The sequence below is a fragment of the Muscardinus avellanarius genome, assembly GCF_963383645.1.
Source record: "Muscardinus avellanarius genome assembly, chromosome: 2".
NCBI lineage: Eukaryota > Metazoa > Chordata > Mammalia > Rodentia > Gliridae > Muscardinus > Muscardinus avellanarius.
Window position 1 is genome coordinate 19,148,094 of NC_137787.1, and position 25,220 is coordinate 19,173,313.

Sequence of the window (25,220 nt, forward strand, 5' to 3'; positions counted from 1 at the left end):
CAAGGTGTGTGTACATACTAGCACACAGATGCACATTTCTGTGCTTGTTTTTTAGTAGGTGAAATTATTAGCAATCTCTTGGGGGAAAGAATTATGTAGAAAGGCAGAAATGATGTGGTGAGATGTGAGGGAGCCCACTAAGGGTTTACAAAATAAGTCAAGAGTCCTTGGTTTTCTTTATGCTTTTTTTTATACACAAGCACTGTATGTGTGCAGTTTGGTTGTAAAAGTTTTGTGATGGTTGACATATATGGAAGCACAAGAGCATATAAGTAAGCCTCAGTCCCCTGTCATACACTCCCTTTCATGGAGGTGAAGCCCTGTGGTGCTAGATTATTCTATACTGCCAACCTGGTTACTGTGGGACTGGTATTTCCCAGAACCCTTTTCCTTGAGTGATCAGAGCTAGAGCTGGCCAATAGTGAAGCTGCATAAGATTTGAAGAAAACCATGGCCATTGTGTTCTGAAGGTTGCCATTGGCTCTAGGTGGGGAGAGACAGAGCAGAAGCTCCAGCGAGGCCCAGCTTGTCATTACTCTCCACTCCTTTTTCAGCTTTCTTTCCCAGCTGCCAGCCCCCTGACCAAGAGTGACTCCTGGGGCACCCCAGAGGTGTCCCTTAAAGTTACAGGGACAGAAGCCACCATCATGGTCAACATGATGCCTACTTATGACAGCTGACCTATGACACTGGAGCAATGGAATCTCCACTCAACTGGATGATTTTGAGTTCCAACAACCTTGGAAAAAAGAGGAAGAGAAGAAACCAGGAGATCGGGGAATAATGCGTGGATGAGGTACGCATCCAGAATTGGAGATTGACAGAGAGTGACATCACAGACAGAGGCTCAGCAGCAGAGGCCACTGATGTCATCCAGGAAACCAGGGGCCAAAGAGGGGGTTGGCAGTGTTTACAACAGGTTGCCCATCCTGCTGTCTTCCTCAGCCCCATGCAGGACCTTGGGGAAATCTGAAATGAGGAGATTTGTACTAAACATGCCAACCGGACCCTCAGTCCTGCAGAGGCCTGACAGCATCAAGAAAAGGACAGCTCCAGCCAGAGCATCCACTGTTCATACTGAGCTCAGAGTTAAAGAAGGCAATGAGGACCAGGCCTGGTGGAATAGTAAGAATGGTGCCAATTTATTATACCAAAAGCTTGAAAGTCCCTCAAGTAAAGCAATGAGCATCTAAGTAATGATACAGAACTGGATGAAATATTTTGCAGCCATTTAGCATAATAGTTATGAAGAATAAGTAGCAATTTAATGTGGGAAGTTATTATAAGATGCACCATCCACTGATAAGTATAAATATGTTCCTATATTCATGCGCATAAACACTAGAAGAGATCTTGAAAGAGCAGGCATCCTAATGAGGGGGATAAAGATTATGAGTAATTTTTCTCTCTACTTTCAGTATTTTCTATAGGACAATAAACTGGTTTTACTATAATGCAGAAAAGTGAGGAAAGAAAGTGGTCTGGCTGTGCAATAAAGTTCTGAGGTGAGCCTCGACCCCAAATAGTATTAATCTAAAGTGAATGTAATGACAGCCCCCTCACAAGTGTACCCAACTGAACACATATATCATAAATGCACAATGCATACAATGTACACATACCACAAACAACACACAGTATATGTAATACACAGAGCACATAACACACAAAACACAATACACACATATCACATAAAACACACACATCACACACAACACAAACACACACACACACATCACCTCCCATTCAGAGGCATACTTCTGGTTTTTTTCACCACATACATTCCACATAGGTAGTAGTTAGTTTAGGAAAGAATTTTCTCCTAGGGACTCCTGTCAGCTAGTGATCAGGAGAAATCTCTTCCTTTTGCTCTTACAAGAAACTGGAGTTTGATTTCCATGTAGTGCATACCATGAGCCAATGGGAGTCTTAACGTAGGTCTCAGGCAGCAGGCTCTTTATCTGAGAGCAGCATCCTATCAACAGATCCGATGCAGGATGAGAATCCTAAGGGCTACCTCCAGAAAAGCCACATTCTTTGTTTGGGGAAGCCAAGCCCCTGCCCATTCACACAAAACACTCCTCATTTCTCTTGCATAGAGTGGCTCTTACAGATTTATTTGCTCCAAGGAGGTGTGATCCTACACATGAAGTCGGCCCATTAATGGTCGTCTCTCATTTACGATGCTGGTATCGGGCTTGCTGGAGTCTTCCAGCATTCAACATTAGGCACGGTACACTGCATGTATATAAATCAAATTAACATACACTGTCACTGCCTGGTTGAGCAGCTGTATTCTTTGTGTTAAATTTCATAGTTAAAATGAAACACTTTTCCATTACTAGATTGCAGCTCCGCTGGGTAACTGCAGCAGTTACCTGCCAGAATTAAGCCTCAAAATGCCAGACCTGTCTCAAAGTGGCACATGCAAACTGGATTTACAAAGTGACTGAGGAGTTGCTAATTGCCACCAGAATAAAACATTGATGCCGAGTCAAATCTCTGAAACAAATGTTTGTATAAACTCAGCACCAAAAGTAAATGCATACCTCCTGATTCTGTTGGTTAGAGCAGGACTCAGTTATAGCCAAGGTTAAAATTTGGTGTATGGACTAATTTGTAGAGTTCATGTTCAGGTGGTCTCTACCCTCTTGGAAGTGTATGCTATTCCGTCATGTAATAAGTGCCTACTGCATGCAGTACACATTACAGGAATTCTATACATTCATATTCAAAAAAAAGAGCTGTGGTAGGAATTATTGGCCCCATAGCATGCATGAGGAAACTGAGACCCAGGAAGACAGTAATCTCATGACACAAACTAATAATGACATAACCAGGACTCAAGCCAAGATCCAACTGTATCCGGAGTCTCCCTTCTTTTCTCTTTGTCAAACTGCTGTTAGATGGTGCAGTGAGACCCACCAAGACTAGCAAAAGCAGAACCACTCAAAGCACACACTTTCCTGTGATGGATTGGTAGTGGCATCTCTCATGGAACGAGCAGCATGGTTATTCTTAGCCCACTGAGTGCCAGCCCTTAGGATCCCAGACAACCATTCTCCTGTCATGTGTGGTATATATGGTCCGTGTACAAGGTCGCAGGTAACAAGAGAGAACTCTTCCAGCCTGCTGCTCCATCAGGACCAGATGTCAGAAACATGCACTGTGCCCACTATCCAATGTCTTGCTAGCATACCCGCCCTCAATTCTTTACATTTTACCTTTAGGAGGCTCCCAGGCTTGAGTAAGCAGTCTCTGTTCCACTCATTCCTATAAGAACTGGTTTTCATCTTTGTTTAGTAATTGATATACTTTCTGTCTCCTAACTGAACCCTGACTGCCACACTCAGGGCTTTCACTGTACCTTGAACCTGCCTACAGCAGAATTCTGTATGTGTATATGTGCATGCATGCATGTGTTAGTTACTGAGGGTTAAAGCCAGGGGTACTCTACCTCTGAACTAAACCCCAGCCCCATTTTATTTTTTATTTTGAAACAAAGAGGGTCTAAGTTGCTAAGGGTCACTCCAAGTTGCAAGGATGGCCTCGAACCTGTGATCCTCCTGTCTCAGCCTCTCAAGAACTGGAATTACAGGCATGCACCACTATACCCAGCTAGAATTCTGTACTTTTAAAGAGAGTGTCATAGTAAAGGAAGACAAGGCAATCGATCCAGTCCACACTAAGTCTGGAGGGCACAGAACTCTATTCCTATGAGGGCAGGACACATTTCTGTTTCCAGGGCCAAGGACCGTAAATCTCTCCACACACAGTGTTTGCAGCTACAGAACAACTACTGTGGGTCAGGAAGCCTGAGATTGGATGGCTCGAGCAAAAGCCATTACCCAAATATTTTGGTAGGCACGGAGTAGAAGAATTATGTGTTTTGGACCGGAAATTCTCTTCTCTGCCAAGTAGCCATTTTACCGCGGGGTGGGCAGCTCATATTTTTCACTCCAGATAGATCAATGTGGCAATTAAGATGTTCAGCAGAGCTGGCCATTTCTTTGTGACACTGAGAGGTGTCTACACCTCACAGGGTTGTTCAGGAAGTCTCAGGGTCTCACTCCTCAGCATGGTGAGTTTATGGGGTGATCACAGACTCTGAATGTTGACTCAGGCTGACTATAGCGCAACTCTTTCAGAAACTTTTTGGATGAGCTTATTGTAAGTTTTACCTCAGTAGAAAAATAAAAGCATAAGCTTTGAGCACAGAACAATCTGGGATCTGCAGCTTGGTAAGTTTGTGACTTTGGGCAAGTCTTCTTTCTTTCTCTCTTTCTTTTTTCTTTTTTTTTTTCTTCCTTTCATGGTTCCAGGATTGGAACCCAGGGGCATTCTATCTTTGAGTTATACCCCTAGACTTCTTTTTTTAAATTTGGAATCTCACTAAGTTGCAGAGGACATCACTAAGTTACTGAAGCTGGCCATGAACCTGCAATCCTCCTGATTCAGCCTCTCAAGTACTGGGATGACAAGCATGCACCACCATGCCTGGCCTGAATCACTCTTCTAATGGTTACAACTCATGAGTTGTAGGCTGTGCAGAGTGGCAAAAAAAAGGCCCTAAATTCCCAATGCATTAATCATCTGAGTAAAGGCAGTTCCCTTGCCTGCAAGTTAGGTTTAAAAGCAGTACCCAGGTTTCCTTTCAGGGTGATGAACATGTTTTGAAACTAGGTGGAGATGGCGCTTGCAAAGCACTGTGAATGTACCAAATGTCACTGAGCCGTTCACTTAAACTACTATTTTTCTGAAAGCATGAACAATTGGCACATGTTAAATTCTCACAATTACCCATAGGATGGGGACTGCTATTACTCCCATCTTGCAAAAGAGAAAACAAAAGTATAAAAAGGAAAAGTGCTCTTCCAGTTACTATGACTGTGTAGAAAACTACCACGAATTTGTGATCTAAAGAAGTTATTGAGCTGAATGTGGTAGTGCAGGTCTAAAATAGGAGGAGCACAGGTTCGAGGTTAGCCTTAGCAATATAGTGAGACTCTCAGCAACTTAGTGAAATCCTATCTCCAAATAAAAAAATAAAATATGTGGTGGCACACACTTGTAATCCCCGCGCTTGGGAGGCGGAGACAGGAGGATCGCGCTGGTTCAAAGCCAGCCTCGCTGGCTTAAGAGACCCTGTTTCTAAATAAAAAATATAAAATAGGTCTGGGAGTGTAGCCCAGAGGGAGAAGGGTTTCCAGGAACCCCAGTACCAACAAAAAAATAAAAAATTAAAAAATAAAATAAAATATGGCAGGGGGTGTGTCTTGAAGGTAGAATACCCCAGGTTTAATCCCCAGTGCCACACACACAAATGCACACACACACACACACACACACACACACGCACGCACACACACATGCACACGCATAGTCAAATCAATTATTGGCCTAAGAATTCTGTGTCCCAGAGATTCAGACACGGAATAACACAGATGGTTTTTCCCAGTGCCACAAGATCTCCAGACTCTGCTGGAGTTTTGAAAGTCCCATGCACTTGCATATCAGGCAGTTGATGCTGACTGTCATCTGGGAGCCTCATTTCCTCTCCACCTGGCCATCTCTCTTCACAGCCTACCTTCAGAAGCCACAGACCACCACGTCCCATGTGGCATTCCTGGAGGCAGCCAGAAGGCTCCCAGGTTCAAGAAAATGGAAAGCAGACCCCTTCCCTTCATAGGTAATGACAAGATTCTGCTCCAGAAGGTGAGAGCAGAGTTGTTGCTGCGGCTACTCCTGGACAGCACATTTTGCCACAGGTCTATTCCATAGGCCACGAGGGAGTCAGAGATGCTGCTCAGAGCCCAATTTCCTACTATGGACTGAATTTCATTGTGTTCCTCCATCAAATAGAAAAACAATAGCAGCATCTACTCCAGAAAACTGTAAATCAACATACTGGGGGGGGGGGTGGGTCTTAGTTTCCTAAAATGGGGTTACTAAGACTTCCTATCTCTTCAGGTTGTTATGAAGATCAATTTACAGTTAATAAAAGTGATAAGCATGCTGAACTATCCATGCCAATTACATTCTCTTCTTCCCAAAAGAAAAACCTACCTGGGGGCCCACATGAAGATCAGCCTTTCTTTATTTAGGATGTACATGCTCACTCAGAGTTAGATCTATCAGGAGGAGCAGAGCTTACCTACTCCACACTCCATAGACAAGATACTGGCAAATGCCTAGTCTCTAATTCTCTACTTTTCTTCCAGTCTTCTTGTTGGTACATCACTTCATGCATCGCTAATTATCTTATATTAATTTTTACAGTATCTCCCCAATGATATTTTCTGAAACAACTCAGTCGATAGAAAATTTTTCGAACTATTAGATAAGATTAATTTCTAGGAAAATTTTTGCATGCAGCTAATCTCCCCCACTTTAGATGAATTCTTATTAGTTTCCCTTTTAGCCAGGAATGCTTCTGTATCTTGCTTTTAACCTCAGGAGACTGAACTGTATTTGGGTCCCGCGGTTCACACGCAGGCCGCATTCCACTTTAGCTCGCTCACTAAATGAAGCAATTGAGGCACTGCCACCATCGTAATAACACATCCTGACAAAAACATGAAAGATAGCGTATCTCTGCCTTAACTCACGCGGGTATCAGTAGAGGGGAAGAAAGTAAATTCTTTTAAAATACAGACAGAATCTTTTATCAATGAAAAACTGTCATCCAGCCTTTCTTATCTCTTTGTGCAGTGACAGCGGGATTTATCTTTCTTAGAAGCAAGCCTCCAAATGAATATCATGCCTGTTTTTCCAAGGTGAGCAGTTTTTCATCTCTGGGCAAGCAGACATGTTTTACATAGATGTTGTGGTGCACACACACTGTTTGTCATCAATCCACCTGCCCGCCAAGGTGTCCTAAGGTCCTGAGCTTTCACCCATTTTTTTTTCACAAACATGGGAGCCCCCTGGGTTCAAAACTTGCTCCACAGAGCCCAGGAAAGAGAAAAACTTTTTTCATGGTGCTGGAGTAGTGAAACTATACTCTAGGACACTATAGTGGTGGATAGATGTCACCATTAATATGGAATAGAAGGCACATAGAATATGCAACACCAAAAGTGATCCTTAATGTAAACTTTGGACTTGGAATGATAATGACGTGTAAGTTCATCCATTGTAATAAATGTGCCATCCCAATCAGGGATGCTGATGGTGGAGGAGGCTGTGTCTTCTTGGGGTCAGGGAAAGATGAGAAATCTCTGGGCCTCGTGCTCAGTTTTGCTGTGAACCTGACACTTGTCTAAAATATGGAGTCTGTTAAAAAAATATTTGGTGATCCATTCTCTGGCTTTGGTCATAGTATTTCCATTGTCATTGCTAGCCTAACATCTAGGGAAAAACTTGGCCAGAAACTTCTGCTCAACCAGATGAAACAGTTTAGTTTGGAGTCAGGAGTAGGAAGAAATCTTTCCTCCAGCAGAAAACTCAGCCATTAGTGCATCTCTTCAGGCACCAGCAGAAAGCAAACCATTCTTTTCATTTTTCAGTTTTTAAAAATGCTTTTCTCTTTATGTAAAGCCAGCTTTAGGTTTTCTTCTATGGGTTTGTTGTCTGGGTGACAAGAGAGTTTGGTATCAGGATAGTGACAGTGATAATAATCAGCTGACATTTATTAAGACTCTACTGTGGGACAAGGAGACTTCTGAACAGATTAATAAAAGCCTAGGAGGTCATTTTATACTTGCCTCCATTTTACAGAGGAGAAACTGAGTGTCCTCTCAGAGCAATCTGGGTGGTCACATAGCTAACAAGTACCAGGGCCAGGATGCAGGGTCAGGAGAACCAACCCCAGAACTTACCATCTCAGCTTCTTCTCCAGCTGCCTGTGCAGAAGCCTCAAGCTGGTGCTGCATCATGACAAGTCTATGTTCCAGAGAGCCTGGAGAGTTAGACACTGACAAGGAGGACTTCCCCATCCCCTTCTGCAAGGTCTCCTCTCTTTTCCTCAGAGTGGGAGGCAGGATTTCTAATGAGCCCAACGTAGACCCAACCCAGTGCAACAGGGCCGAGGTCCCCTGCTCAGGCCAAGTCTCAGAGGGCCTCAGGAGAAACTTTCAATCTGAGAAATCTTGGAAGTTCTAGCAGTTGGGGATTCGGGGCCAACTTAAACTAAAAGAGAATTTATTAGAAGACTATGAGAGAGACTTACAGAACTAAAGGAAGATGAAGTCCAGACTCAGGGCAGCTCTAGGAACCAGCAAGGTAGAAATGGAAGACAGTCTGTGGGCAGCTGCACAAGGATAACTGTGTTCTCACCATCTGCCCTTGTGTAGTTCATAAATTGACGCAAATTCCCAGGACAGGCATCCTCGGATGGCTTACTCTGGGATATGTACTCAAGCTTGAGGTCCCTAGAGGAGTCTCGGGGTTACTCTGACCACAGAATTCATACCCAGGGGATCTGCAGCCCACACCTAGAGACACTACAGAGCACCTTTACTTTTAAGTGCATTTTTAAAATCAAGGAGAAATCCTGTACTAAGGAGAACTGTGATTGGAAGCTTTGGATAATGCTGGAAAGGATGTAGGGCAAGCATCACTGTCCTTTCTGCAGACAGAAAGGTTAATTTCCAGGAGACCCTTTGTTTGAGGTGAATCTCAGGTCTCCTTACGCCCATGCTGCTTTCCCACCCCACTTTATGCCCCGCAGAGCTAAGTGCAAACGAGGGGTAATTTCAAGCTCTTCATGGTTTTGCATCTGGAGTCTTTGTTTCACAACCCTCCTTCCTCTCTCCACCCAGCATACCCAGGCACGCCTACAAACACACTCATTCAGGAGCCCACCCACTGCCAGGGAAGAAGCTAAGCTGCTCAGTGCAAGCACCCCCTCTGTAGGAAAAGGGGAAGAGAATTAAACCACTGAGCAGTAGTGCCAGAGCTTTGTCAGTGGTGAAGGATTCCGGCTGCGGAATTTGCTCTCTCTTGGCAGAAATGTGGGGAAATGGGATCGCCAGCCTCCTCTGCACATCGCTTTTGCACAAGGCTCTCCCAGCTCACACTCGCGCCTGTTTCCCGGGAGCAGGACTGGGGAGAGAGATTTTATTAGATGCAGCAGGGTGCGTGGCTCAGGGAACACTCGAGTGGTTCTCAGTCAGGCATGAACCAGTCTGCAGCTGAAGGTTGGGGGCACGGGGAAGGGGGAGCACTCTTCTTACATCTGGGAGAGCACCTGCCTGCACCCGCCAAGAGGCAGTGCCAGAGAGAGAATTGGGGCTGATTGGGACCCCCATCAGAGTTAACAAAGTAGCATTCACTCCTGCTAATGGGCATCAAGGGTTAGTTCATCACTACTGGTGGAGCAGATTGGCCCAAAGACGAGCTGAAGTCATAAAACACACTTAAAATCTCTCATTTTGAAATAGGCAGGGGAATAAAATTTATTAGTATTGTTCTTCAGTCACAAAAAGAGAGGGAGTCCAAATGAAGGAAGGTCACCATTCCCTTTACAGCTGATCGGCTTACTTTTCTCTTTGCTCCTGTGCCCACCTGCTAAGTTGATGTCGGAAACACAGGAGTATGCTAGATGATTTTCCATTTTTACTTTCATTCTTCCCAAGGGAAGAAGGGACAATCTGATTAAAACAACTGAGCTATTATATCACAGCCCTTCCTGTTTAAAATTCAAACATCATTGGAAGCACATGTCAGCAGAACTATCTGTGAACATATATGATACACCTGAACTGCAGGTCAGAACTTTAGACTTTTTTCAACACTCATATATATGAAATTTCAATATCCATAGGCATAGCAATAATATGGATGTAACATAACTATACATAAAGATATATATATATGTATATCATATATATTTGTATATATGATATATGTATAAAATACTCTGGGAGGCTGATGGATAAAACTGAGATGCAATGCACCGCTCCAGTGTTTTCTTCAAGGCATAAAGCTTGAAACGGTAGAGCTGCTCAACTTGGTTTTTTTTTTAATATATTAGACCAAGAAATCTTAAGAGGCGTCAAAAATTAACCCGTGGCTCATATAAGCTAGGCATGTATACCTAAGTACATTTTAGCTTTTGTTCCATATGTCATTGGACAGTCTATAACAAAATGTCCACCATAAACCAGCATGGAAGCAAACCCTAGATGAATACAGGTCCCCTGGGAACAGGAAGTTCAAGGTCAATAGCTCTGGAAACACGGATAAATATTTAAACCAACAGAGAATTTTCCCTCCGGGAAGGTGCTTAGTTTTAAGAGTGGTGAGAAGTGTGTGAGGCTACGTCGTAGGTGGGAGGCCAGCCTGGTGCCAGGGATGGGCCTGGGGAGAGCCTGTGTGGATGGTACAAGAGGTGTGCTGTGGAGGGGGCCCTCAGCCATACCTAGGTTTTCCCTCTGCTGGCAGCCAGGTGTGTCCTTCATTCTAAAGAAGTACCGCTCCTACAGCCCAGATGCAAATGTGGTCTGCTTTCATATTACTACCCAAATTTGTGGCCCTCAGAGCCCACATCTCTTTGCTTGGCATAGCCATCTGCTATCCGAGTCTGCCTTCTAGGGTGTCACTGGGAGGCCTGGGGATCCCCAGCAGTCTTGCACAAGTCTGTTGAGGTTCTTTTCCTCCAGCCTTCTAGGCTGTCCGTACGTGTGTTGAGGTTCTGATGGGCTCAGTCACCTCCCCACGGGCTATCTTGTACGTAACACTTCAGGACCCCCGTACCAGAACTACATGTAACTTCGTGAGCTGGGAGGAATTTCAGTCCCAAATTCTGTGTCCTTCCATCAGCTGGGCCTTAAACTGCCCCAGCATGTATGCCTGGATTCTTTCAAAGTTATCAGGCACCCAGTTCTCTCAGCCCTAAACTCAGGCTAAGTAGAAAGAAAGCCCTAAACTTAGGCTAAGGAGAAAGAAAGCCAATTTTCTCATCTCTCAAAGAGCTTCCTCTCCCTGAGAGAAAAGTCTTTCCCCCTTTCAGCCCAAAACTTACCCTCCCCAAAAAAATAGTTCATGTCAGGACACTACAAAGGTAGGTCACTGAACCACAAGTCTTCAAGCAGCAATTGGTCAGAGAGGCCTGAAGTGCTCCTAGAGGGCTTCCTGATAGAAGGAGTATTGCTTTGTTTTGTTTTGTTGTTTTATATTATTTTTGTTTTGGTATTGGGGATTGAACCCAAGGCTATTATACCTCTGAGCTATGCCCCCAAGCCCATTTTTTTTTAATTTTGAAACATGATCTCACTAAGTGGTTGAGGTTCTTCCTAAGTTGCTAAGGCTGACTTCAAACCTATAATTGTCCTGTTTCAGCCTCCCAAGTACTGAGATTGTAGGCATGTACCACCACGCCTGGCTGTATGTTTTTATTCTTAAAAGAGAGTAAGACTCTGAGAAAAATATAAATAAAACATTTGATGCCCTAGAACCACTTAGTCCTGGTTTCTTCACAAGAGAGACCAATTAAACCCACATCGTAAAGTCATATGTTATCAAGCAGAACAAAACTATCAGGGGGAAGAAAAAAAATTTACCATTGGAAAACCCAGGATCTCTCCATATTGACCAACCAGGGCATTTTACTATTTTTTAAAGAAAATTTAGTTTCTTTCATGTTCATTGAATTCAATTTCCAATTGGGCATCCCGTCTCCTCAGAAAACACCAAAGAAAACAATAAATCTAATACAATCTGTTCATTCTTCCATCATGGTCCTCCATTCCCCTTCTTTTAATGCCAACAACTTTGAATGGCAGCATCAGGGTGGAGGGAATATGCTTTGGAATATGAGACTCAAGAAAGCCCATCCTTTGGATGGATCCACAGCCTACCCTTAGAGCCTCCTAGTCATTGACCAAAAGGTCTCCTGGGAGAGAAGAGATAAGTCAGAATCTCAGCCTCCTAACTGAAGTGCAGATCACTACGTCTCAGCCAGAGGCTTCAAAATAGCCAGGCCCTTTTCCTGGGCCCCAAACCCACATTCTTACAAGTTAAGGCTTCCAATGACTTTAATGCGAGTTCCATGCATGTAAGGCCTGAAGGATTGGTCCCTCTGGGAGTGTAAAGTGACAACATAATAGAGAAAAATCACTTTAGCAGGCAACAGTGACAGCTGGGCAGGCATTAGAAAAGAGGGAAAAGGCCTCGGTTTAGACAAATTACTGAATGAAATGATCACATGAAAAGCCCTTTTTACAGCTGCCACTAAGGAACCCAGAAAATATAAAACATGTGAAAAAGTAAATAAAGAGATTTTTTGAACCTTTTTTTCCCATTAAAGGTGTAGTAAATGGTTAAAATCCTCTAAAAACATCCTCAGCATTCTGAGTCATGGACCCAAATGGAAAAATGTGGCTATTTGGATTTTTCATGTCAATTATTACACATCCATTAAAACATAAACAACAAAAGTGCTCCAAAAATCCTGGAAAATTCCAAAGCCCATTTCAGTCTCTACAATTATACTCAGATCCTCTCATTTCCGTGACTTTTGACATCTCATTACCCTGCATTATACTTTCACAGACTCATTTTCCAGCATATATAAAAATGACTTAATGTGTCCTCAGAACCATCTCAATTACCTAATTGATGAGGGCTATCAGCCACTTAAAAATAAAACAGACATTTCCTTAATAAAAAAATCCTCGGGGGGAGGAGAGGCTGGAATAAAATCCATGTTGGCAAAAAAATTTAACATATAAGAGGCTGCAAAATGTGATAGAGTAGGGGAGGTACCCAAGTGGGCATTAGTGATCTGGTTTTTGGTATTGATTCTACCACTAATTTGCTGTGTGATTTGGGGCTGGTATTAACCCTCCTGGGCCTTGGTTGCCTGATCTCTAAAATGCAGGAGTTGGAAAGGAAGCTCTGTGGCCTCTTCCCGTGCTGACAGGCTACAATTCTGAAGGCTGCCTAGGGGAAGACCCTTTTAGAAAGAGTGCCCATGACCTAGTCATTTTCAAATTTAGGGACCAAAGCATAACTCTCTCTGCTTCCTTTATCCATAGACCCAGTTCCAAACCTGACAGGGACCTAAAAGGAGGCCAAATAACATAGTGATGCTATTCTGAGTAAAACCCCAGTTGCTCCCAGGACTATCGCAGTTGAAGGCCAAAAACATTTCCAGAAAGCTTCCAAGTTTCCTTGGAGAGGATCTGGGGAATTCCTTAGTTCCTAATTCAAGGGCCCCAGGAGAACACACTCAGCTTCGAAGAGCTAAGCCAGAGCCAGGTAAAAAAAAAAAAAAGCCCAAACCAAAATATCTTAGCCAGGAACACAAACACTTCAAGAAAAGATGAAATGTGGCAAGTGATTAACATATGGACCTTAAAATAGGTATATATGAGAAATGCATTTCTCAACAGTGAACTAGCTCTTTCTTTTTCCATGACCTATGTTCATACTAAACATAGTTCAGCCAATGATCCTGTCGACATCCACCTCATCCATGTGATACTTGCTCCTACAGAATATTGAACATCTGCCATCCTCCAAGGCATGATTCAATGTACATCTAGGTCAAAGAGAGTTCAGAGGTCACTGCAGAAACCCTTTGGCCTTGATAGTACCTCAAGAACAACTCTGGAAACCACAAAGAGAACTGCAGAGCTGATGGTTCAATTCTTCTACCCAATGCCCCATATCTATGTGCTTCTTTGTCCATTCAACAGCCTGACCCAGGAAAGGGCAGCAGCCACAGCAAAGGTGTGTCCCCTGAGAGGAAGGGTCTCTGATAGTGAGAGTGTCTCTTATCTGAATGAGTTGCCATGTAGCAGGACTGGACTGGGAGGGAGATCCTGGGTACCAACTTGAAGGATGGACCTGGGGTTCAGAGCAGAGGATAGGAGGCCAGAACTGGAGTCTTTCTGTGAGCTAATGAGGATAATCACTCCTAGAGATTGATATTTCTGGTGGGAGACTGGGGTTGAGGGGGGAATGGGTCTATTAAAGTTGCCAGGCTAGTGTAGCTAAAACATGGACTTCTCTTGAGATTTGGTCATGAAGCTCTAACAGAAGTAGATTCATATTTCTTTTCACTCCATGCTTAGAAATGTTTAGAAATGTTCCTCTTGAGCAGGCCTACTCAGCTGGCATCCAGAAATCCCAATGGGAAAGGAAGAAGCAAACAGATATTTAGGATGGCAGTAGAGGGTCTTAAGAGCTTTTTATCTGTTATATCTTTACTAGAGCCTGGAGGCAGAGGATGGGGAACACTTGGGATAGAGAAGACAGGAGGAAGTGATAGAGACTAAAGTGCATGTGATGGGAATGTGGTAGAAGGTGATGAGGGTATGGGTAGGTATTACAAATCCATGGCTTGGGGTTATGCACTGACTATCTTAGAGGGTCAAAGATACTCCAGGCATCAAGCTCCTAACCAAAGGAGGGGTAATAAATTAAACAGAAAAAAAGGAGTTGAAAGGATAAGGATAAGATAGAATTATAACCCAGGCATGGTGGTGCACACTTGTAATCCCAGTACTTGGGATGCTGAGACAGGAGGATTGTAGGCTCAAGGGCAGCCTCAGCAAATAGTAAGACTCTCATCAACCTAGGGAAATCTTGTTTGAAAGTAAAAAATTTTTTTTAAAAAAGGGGCTGGGGGTGTATCTCAGAGGTAGAATGCCCTAGGTTCAATCCCAAAGTGCCACAGAAAGAAGAAAGAAAGAATTTCAAAAATAAAATATCTGCCAGCAAACCCAACTGTTTTTATATGCAGATGCATTCATTATAAAGGATAAATTTGTTAGAGTATAATGTGACAATTGCATAGTGAAAGCAAACATCAAAAGCAACAATTTGCCATTGAAACAGCCCCGTGAGTGACCAGCCAAAGCCCAGCATCCTCTCCATCTTCCGTTCCCCTCAGTGACTATGGTTGTAAATTAAGCCTGCAAACATGATCATTCTCCAGTAAGGGCTATGGCGGGAACAGTATTTCAGCTTGAATGAATTACTCTGCTTATAAAGACATGGAAAGCATGTTTTCTTTCTCAGGTCCTTCTTTGTGACACATTCACAAACATGAACAAACCTATGACATGGCACATAGGTATAGACTCAGTCCTGGAGTTGTCCCTCCACCTCTAGCAAACCCACTTGCAGAAAAGAATAACCTCTCGGTTCTGGGATCAACCTGATTTTCCATCCCTCACAAAGAAGACCCTGACAGTCAAGTTTATGAACTGGTGGTTTGATTTTAGAAGCAGTCCTAGGAAACAGAAGAAAATGGTTGAAGAATAAAACTTAGGAAGGAGGGAAGATCAACTTTGAGTTGGTGCCATGGTAGAAACTGGTTTACTCTTTGAAGAATACCTGTAAGAATTATCCCAAGAGACAAAAGACAGAGTCTACCTAACTGGCTCCTATCCCTCCACTGGCAAGGCTCTCCCCATTGGGCAATACTTCACACACTCTCAAGACATGAGTGTCAGTGTGGCTCCTTTACCACCACACAACTCATCATCAGATGCTCCAAAATACATATGAGAAATGCACAGTGCAGCTTAGTGAGGTCCTATCAGGCCACAGTTTCCAAGAAGCTGGTGCCACAGCAGTGCATGGTGGGAAAAAAAGGATTGTCTAGGACAAAAGATGTGTTCAATACTGTTTCTAACACTTCAGTGGAAATGATAAGCCAATATGTTACTTTTCCCAAGCACTTTTAGCTTTTTGATTGATTGTTGATGCCAACTAAACTCATCAGCAATTAGGTCTTAGATGTATTTGTCAGGTAAAGGACACCTCTTGGAGTACTTGACATCAGCTCCTTCTGTGACTCTGGATATAAATTTGATATAACTATGTCATCAAGGTTCTAAAGTTGCCAACTAAGAGGTAGAGCCCCAATGACCACTCAGTCAGGAGAAGATGTCATCAAGGTCTCATGCTGGGTGGCTCTCACTCTCACTGTCCACATTTGGGCCATTGAAACTGACTTATCAAGCCTAATTGTGGTGGTTGTCCTCAAACCCAAAGAAATAAACTTAAGTGAAGAAGCTCTGTCAATCCGGAGATTATTGTTAGCCTTCGAAGGAAAAAAAAAAAAAAAAACCTTCATTCAAAACCAGGAGGAAGAATCAACCATCCATCATCCTTAGGTAGATGACATCCTGTTCTGCTGCAAACCTCAGCTCAACCTTTCTCCCTCCTTGCTCTGATTTTGGGAGCCAGCAATCACAGATCCACCCTGGCCCAGTAGTACTAAAGCAGTCTAAAAAGTTGATAAAATATTTATCTTTTTTTTCACTGAAGATTGAACTCATGAACATTGGGCTACACCCCAGCCTTATTTTACATTTTAAAATTTTGAAACAGTATGTCACTAAATTGCTAAGGACCTTGCTGAGTTGCCGAAGGTAGCCTCAAACCTGCGATCCTCCAGTATCTGCATTCTAAGTACTAGAATCACAGGCATGTACCATCATGCCTAGCTCAAATGTTCAAAATATATTAATTGTCCAACAAATTTCATGTTAAACATAGCCTGGTGATCATAGCAAGATTTGTAGGACCTTATCTCCTATTCTGCTGACACTATGGCTGACTAGTCCTGTCAGTCCCTCCCTAGTCCTGGTCTATTCCAGCCATCCTCAAATTAGTCTCCCTGCCTGCACTCTACAACATCAATCTAGACACAATGGGTAAATTGGAGTTCCAAAGTGCTATTTGGTTTGTGCCAGTCCTCATTGAGTACCTTGGGATTATCATTTCCAAGTTCAAATAATGCTTGGCATTAGCCATGGCAGAGAAAGTAGAAAAAAATAACTCAGACTAGTACTTGAGGCCTTAACCTGACTTTCCAGCCCTATTTACCTTGATATATAAACCCTAGAGCTAAGCCTATAAAAGCTAGCACACACACACACACACACACACACACACACACACACACATTACCAATCACTTAGAAACCAGCCTATCCCAAGCCACTGCCATACTTCTCAATCTCAAGTCTGAGATGAGTATGTGTATCCCCTATGTTTGTTCTCAGCATCATGGCTATGAACACTCCCAGCTTTGCAAGTACTTGTCGACACCTGTTATAGTGTAAGTCTGGAAACTTCCTCAAAGGCTCACAGGTTGAAGACTTGGGCCCTAATGCAGAAATGTTCAAAGGTGGGACTTTGTGAAGAGATTGGATCATAAGGGTTCTGATATCCTCTGTGGATCAACCCACTGATGGATTCATAATCTGAATGGACTATTTGGGTGTGGTGGAAACTGTAGGAGATGGAGCCTGGTTGAAGGAATGAGTCTTTGGAGGCAATCCTTGGAGACTACATCCTCCTCTTCCTCCTCCTTCTTCTTCTCCTTCTTCTTTCTTTTTCTCCTTCTTCTTCTTCTTCTTCTTTTCTTCTTTCTTCTTCTTCTTCTTCTTCTTCTTCTTCTTCTTCTTCTTCTTCTTCTCTCTCTCTCTCTCTCTCTCTCTCTCTCTCTCTCTCTCTCTCTCTCTCTCTCTCTTTCCCTCCTCTTCCTTTTCTTCCTGGCCATCATGTGGTAAGCTGCTTTCCTCTACCACTCCCTTTCCTGCCTCATCTCAGGTCCCAAGCGATGGAGTAGCTGACCATAGTCTAAACCCTCTGAAATCATGAGCCAAAATAAACCTTTTCTCCTATAAGTGGCTCTTCCCAATTATTTGTCACAGCAATAAAAAACTGACTAACATACACCTGTATGACACCAGGACCTGGAGATACAAATGAACAAGACATAGTGCCTGACCTTAAGGAGCTCAGAATCTAGGTAGAGAGAAACATATAGACAAATAATATAAAGTAATGTCACATTATGGAAGAGAGCAGATGACTCCCAGGAGTGGGAAGACAGTGATCACAGAAATGAGAGCCCAGACGCAAATTCTGAAAAAGGAGAAGTAATTTTCAGGAAGCATATTCCTCTTCTTGTCTTAGAGGAGGAGCATGAGCTAGGGGGCAGAGGCCAGATGAAGCAGGGAGCATTTGGAGAGCTAGAGAAGGGAAGGCCTCCTGGAGAGGTGAGTTGACAAGTGAGGGAGAGGCCAGGTGAACCTTGGACACCCGGTCAGGAGTCTGGCTTCTTTCTGCAAGCTGTGAGGAACCATGGCCCAGCTAGAGGGGAGACCTGCAATTGGACTTGCATTATAAATCTCATCCTGGGTGTGCACAGTATGCATGGTGGGCAGGAGGCAGAGGGAAAGACCGGTGAGGCAGATATTGGAGTGATTATGTAAGAAAGAAGAGATTATGAACCAGAACGATGGCTGAGGGAATGGGATTGGGGAGCCTACCCTCAGGCCTCAAGCACTGCAAAGTATTGACAAGGTTTTATATCACAACTGTGCAACTTGGCCCACTGGCCAGTAAACCACGGATTAGCCAGTGGTTTCAGTTTAAGGTTAGAGACTGGACTCCACAGAAGCTCTACATCCATGGAAGGCACATAGCCTTATAAGTACCCCTCCTGCAAATTCACTTAGACTGAGGCTGTCCTTAGACTGGATAGCTTACATTTGTCAGTTACTGTCTCTGTACCAACAGAAAAAAAACTTATTTCTTCCAATGGACACTTTGGCTTTGGGAGTCATGATTAGCACATCTTCCTCTTGTGAAACTCAGCTAGATTTTTTATTTTGTTTTTTTAGCAAATATAATTTTATTAATTTATTTATTTATGATTGTTCCAGTAAAAAAATAAATTAATTAAATCTTCCTTAACAGCCTTTGGCAGACTACAACTCTTGCAACCTGACAGGAAAAGGGAAGGTCATGAGGGGGTAGGGGGTTCCCTGTGGGAAGCCTGGAGCAGAAGGGAGTCTGTTATTGCCCCCATTGCAATGAAACTTTTTAGAGGATAGGGAGGAAACAGGACACCCTAGGATGTAACACTGAGGATAAAATGCTTAAATTATAAGTTTTGTGGGGTACGGACAATGCTTATCTGTGCCTTGGTGTTTAGTACTATAACTGGCACATCACAGATCATTGGTATTTGCTGGGAAGAAGAGTTCATTTACTGGAAAGGAGGTTTCATTATTGTAAAGGAAAAGCATTTGGGGATCCAGGGTTAACTCATGGCCACTGCCCTCTTTATACTTACACCCTCACCTTGAATCAGGGGAAAGAACATTGAGGCACAAGAAGACAAAGGACTAAAGAACCTACAAGTGTATCAGAGCATCCTCAGCTTCTCCTGGCAAAGGGGTTCACCAATGCTCAATGGGGTACAAGTTCCTCTGCTACTGAACAGATTAATTCTTTTGTAAATGTCACATTTCTCTACCCTCTGTCTTGGGTCATAATGCAAATCTGACCTCCTTAATATGACCGGGACTGACCCCCACATCTACAGTAGACATCCAGGTACCACCTTTCCTTCTGTTTACAGTATTGATCATTCCATAGAATTATCTTGTTTAAGTCAGATAGGGTGGCACATGCCTATAATCCCAGCTACTTGGGAAGCTGAAGCAGAAGATTCACAAGTTGGAGACCAGCCTGGGCAACTTAGCAAGATTTTGTCTCAAAATAACAATGAGGGCTGGGGCTGGGGATCAGCAACAGAATACTTGCTTAGCATATGTGAGGCCTTGGCTTCAATCCCCAGTACTGATAAAAGAAAATTATGTTGTTTACAGTTGTGCTCCTTAACAACACAGACACATGCCAAGACATCAATAGACTATTTTGTTGTTGTGCATCATAGGTACAGCTCAGTCACTCAGGGGTGGTATTTTGATGCAATCAAGAGATGTTGTAGACATTAGATGTGTGAAGCTGCTGCCTGTACAACACAACATAGAGTCTTACAGCAAACTTCTTTTCTATAAGTACAAGGAGTACCTTATAAAATAATAATTGAAAGTACAGTATAATAAAAATATAAACCAGTACACCAGTAACTGAGTCACCTATTACTATTATCAAGTATTATGTACTTACATAATTGTATTGCTACACTTTTACAATACTGGCAGCATAGTAGATTTACACCAGCCTCACCACAATCACAAGAATAATGCATTGTGCTGTGACATTGTGATGGCTATACCAACACTAGCCAACAAGAACTTAATGGCTCCGTTATAGTCTTATGGGGCTTCTGTTGTATACATAGTCCATTGTTGATTGAAAGGTCAGTATATGGTGTGTGGTGTGTTTACTCATTTCATGTCTATTTCCTCCCAGGATAGTGTAGGTTCCATGAGACCAGAGGTCTTTTCAGACTTCTGCATTGTACCTTCCAGCTAAGGACAGTTCTTGACACTTAGTATGTTCTCAACAAGCATTTTACTGAATGAATATCAAATCAAAGGGATGAAGACATGTAGCATAAGAATGGATCTATAAACATGAAAAACACAAGTAATAGAGTAAGATTTATAACAAAATTATATTCATGTAGATTAGAAATGTACACATGCAATGTGTTAATATATTTTTCAAAGCATTAAAATTGTTGACTATGTTGAAGATAGGAAAGGATTAAGGTGTTGGACTAAAAGAAACTACCCACACACAAACAGGCAAATGAAAAGAAGTCACCATGAACACCAATTCTGATCATAGACATGACCCAATATATTAAAAAGAAAGAGGAAGAGAAATCAGAGGTGCTTTATATCAGACCCACTTTGAGTTATTAATTTATACATAAACTGTATGTGCATGCATGTGTGTTACTGATCAAATTAACTAGTTAGTAAATGGTTTATTCCATTATATAGATTCATTCAACTCAAGTGTGTGTGTGTGTGTGTGTGTGTGTGTGTGTGTGTGTGTGTGTGTTAATTAGTGGAGATTAAACCCAAAGGCATTCTACCTCTGAGCTACAGCCCCAGTCTTATTTTACTTTTATTTTGAAACAGGGTCTTGTTAGGTTGATGAGAGTCTTACTACTTGCTGAGGATACCCTTGAATCTATGATCCTTATCTTTCCATCTCAGACTCCAAGTCCTGATTACAAATGTGTACCACCAGCTTTAACCCCCTTTTCATTCGTTATTATAAAGTTCCAAATAAAGGCCCCTCTCTAGTTCTATAAAGGAGAAAGATATAAAATGCTCAGCCAAGTGGGCACTGAGGTGAAGGTCATGCTGCCCAGACAGAGCAGACCAGGCATGTTGTCCTCCTTATGGATGAGCAGTCTCTCTTGTTTGGGCTCCACACTGGCTGAGCTCCCATCCTTGGCTCATTGCAAGCTCTTCAGGAATTTACATAAGACTACTTTCCTTTACTTATAAATATATTTTAACCAGTTTGTTTCTATTACTCCCAAGCCCTAGGGAGCATTTTAGGAGCATTGAACCAAAAAAGTGTACAGGGTCACCCATAAGGGAACAGAGAGAACTGGCACTGGACAGGTGGCACAATCAGACAAAGGTCCCATTAGCATAGCTGGTTCTTTAGCTTAGATATAAATTACAAAAGACTCAAGAATGTCAGAGAAAAAGGAAACATTCGGCATCTAGATAGGCCTTCCCTCCCTCCTGGTTTGCACAATTAGTGTCTACCAATTTCCGACCAAAGTCAGGGTCAGGCACTGTTCTGACTCCATCTCCAGTGCTCTTTCTTGGAGCCTTTGGAGGTCACTATGTGTCCATACAATTCAAAAGCTGACCTGTACAGTGAGAGAGTAAACCAGGTGTCCCTCAGCCACCAGACCATGTGAAAGCACATGTTATATTTTTGAAATGTGTTCGTTTTTTTCACCTGAGATGAAGCTTTTGCTTTTTCCTCCAATGTTTCCCCCAGATTTAGAAATTCAATATTTACTATTCATATATACTGGCTTATATACAGTGACTCTCAAAATATATTTCCTCTATACTTTTTTATTCTCAAAGTACTAGTGGCTGATAAATAGACATCCATAAATACCCATTTTATTTTATTTTATCATATTATTTTATTTTACTTTATTTTATTTTTGTGCTGCTGGAGATTGAATCCAGAGGCATTCTACCTCAAAGCTACACCCCCAGCCCTTTATTTGTATTAATTTTTATTTTGAAATAGGTCTCACTAAGTTACAGAGGGCCTCACTGTGTTGCTGAGGCTGGCTGTGAACCTACCATCCTCCTGTCTCAGCCTCGCAAGTACTGGGATTACAAGTGTACACCACCAAGCTCAGATAAATTTTTTCCATTTTAAACAGTGAAATCAAAACTGCATGTCACAATTATCCTTGCCCCATGATCCAGTGCAGCTTCATTACTTCTGATGTCAGAAAGAAAAAGGGAAAAGGAAAATCTCTCCTCTTAAGTAAGATAACTTGTTGGTGACCCTGAGTAAATGACAATCAAGCAAGACTTCAAGGAACTTGTGACTTAGAGCTTGAATTTCAGGCAAACAGCACCCTGAATTTCTAATGAAAAACGGATCCTTCTCTTTGCTTTTGAAGTACTCTTTGGGAATTGTTTGAGTGTTCTTTGCAATCTTTTATACCCAGCCTAAGGACTCTGACAAACTCTCTCTTTTCCTTCAAAGGCTTGTTAACTATGTGATGAATACACCTGTCACTTCCAATTCTAACCTTACTTTTTGTTGTGATGGCTGTAGAATTTGGTATCTATGGCAACTTTTCAGTGGCTCAACATCGATTAAAAATGATTGGCTTATCAGGGTTCTTTGGTTGATTGATGGAAATGATCAGTTGCTCAAAATAATCATGACAGATAAAAAGTCTCTTGATTAACTAGCATTTGCAAGATTCAGAAATTTTAGATTTTATTACCTACTTTTTATTACTTCCATACAAAAATAACTAGAATTTAATTCTGCTGAAGTAGTCACAAGTTAATTTCAACTGTCTTGATGAAGAAAATTTGATTCAATCCACACATCTTATTTAGAAACAAAATGGCACATTTTCTCTATTCTAAAACATCCACTCCTTGATATCTAATATCCCAAGGTTAGAAACTAACTTATGACTTTTTTAAAAAATCAAGTCTGATGCTCAGAAACATTTTAGTCAGGTTTACAACATTTGCAAATTAATGATAAAGCATTTTGTTCGAATGCTTTCCCAAGTATGTAAACCCAGGAAAGATAATACTCATAGAGAAGAAACAGTAACTGAAGCCTGATCTTCCACGGAAATTTTCTGCCATATTTTTTAATAGAACATTTTAAATCCAGGTCTTTAAAAGTGCAATGATATACTAGTGATAGCATACAAGATAATTTCAGGTAGTTCACAAGCTTTTTAAAGTTTCCAGGTATTTAATTTAGTGTGATATTGCAATTACTCCTTTTTGTAAAAAAAAATGACAATTTTATACAGTTTAACTTAGTAATTGATTAATTAATTCACTATTTTTGGTGCTGGAGAGTGAATTCAAAGCCTCAGCCTGTTAAGTACAGTTTCTACCACTGGGCTTATTTAGAAGCCAAATGAAACATTTTGTCTATTCTAGAAAATAGAATAGAGCTACACCCATAGCCTGTAACTATTTCCAAGTTTTTTAATTTCTTATGACTGCCATAACAAGATACTAGCAACCGAGTTGTTTAAATGAGCAGAAATTTACTCTGTTTTGTAGTCTAGATGATAGAAACTTAAAATCAAGGTACAGACAGGGCCATACTTTCTCTAAAGGCTGAAGGGGCACCCTCTCTGGTCCCCACCAAGCTCCTGTGTCTGTTGGTATTCTTGGCACACCTTGGCAATATCTGGTATCTCCAGTCTCTGCTCAGGAATTACATGGCATTCTCCATGTCTTCACTTTCACATGGCTGTTGCACTATGAGAACACTGGTCATACTGCATCAAGGGACAACTCTACCTCACTATAAACCCATCTTTTTTTTTTTTTTTTCCCATAGTGGTGGTTTAGGGCTAGCTAGAATTTCAAAATAAGAATTTTGGTAGGACACACAGTACAGTCCTGAATAAATAACAAGTTTAATCTGATTTCACAGATTTAGAATGATTTAAGTTAAGACTGACCTTTAAAGTAGATTTCAGAGACTTCCGGGAAGATGGCGACCGAGAAAAGCGGGGCTTAAGAGTCCCGCTAACAACCAATCTCCATTACCACAAAAAGAGCGCCTTTCATAGCCAGAAAACACCATCACCAGAAAAACAAAAAAACCACCAGGCTCCAGAGAGAAAGCGGACTGAGAACAGAGCTCAGGGCCACAGAGGAGACACACGCGCCCGAGGACGCAGCAGCAGCGCCATACTGCCGGCGGCAGCGGCGAACTCAACGGACGGCTACAGTAAGCCGAGGTGAGCTGATGCGGAACAGCCAGGCGGGATCTTTCGGTGCAGACAGCATTTAAAGCTCCCAGTGGCTGAGCTCAGCACACGCTGCAGGGATTCAGAGTGGAAATCAAAACCAGAGAAGAAAAAATACGCCAGCCTCATGGCCGAGGGCGTGGCAGAGGCGCCATATTGCCACCGGCGGCGGCAGCAGCAGTGAATTCACCGAGTCCAGTACAGCTACATCTATGTACTCAAGAACAGTGAGTCAAATTGCGGGCCACAGAGGAGAAATCCCAGTATTGTGCCTCCTGGGACTTGACCCAGTGAGGGAGTGGTGGTGGCAGAGATATCACACCATAGGAGAGCGTGCAACCTGGCACCCCCCATAGTTTAAAGCAGCCTCTATCGACTCCCTGGGTCGGAGACTCTGTGATACAACCCAGTAAAGGAGTAGTAGGGTCTGAGATAATACAGACTCGAGATCCAGAGCACCTTAAGTGAAGCCATAGTGACCCAAGGGAAGAACCCAGAGAAGGCACAAACCTCCGAAATCATGGGAAAGAGGAATAACACTGAAGTAATGAACGTGCACAACCCCACAACATCAGAACCTGATAAAACAGAAAATCAGAGATTTCTAGAAGATCAAATCAGGAAAATAACTGTAGAAATAATAGAGGTGCTTCGAAAAGAACTCAGAGAGAGCCAAAAAGAGATAAAGGATGCAATTAATGAAGTAAAGGCCTCAATTCAAAGCACAAACAACCGATTAGACCACATGGAGAACAGAATCTCGTTCTTAGAAGATGAGCAATCCAAAAATGAATGCATAGTTTCTAATCTAGAAAAAGATATCCAACAGCAGGAATCTGACATTGAAGAAATATGGGCCCATCTTAAGAGAGCTAACCTAAGAATAATTGGAATAGAGGAGGGAAAAGAAAGTGAAAACAAAGGGATCAACAATCTCTTCAAGGAAGTAATAGCAGAAAATTTTCCAAATATAGAGCAAGAGGTTGATACACAGATCCAGGAAACTTATAGAACTCCCTTTAGAC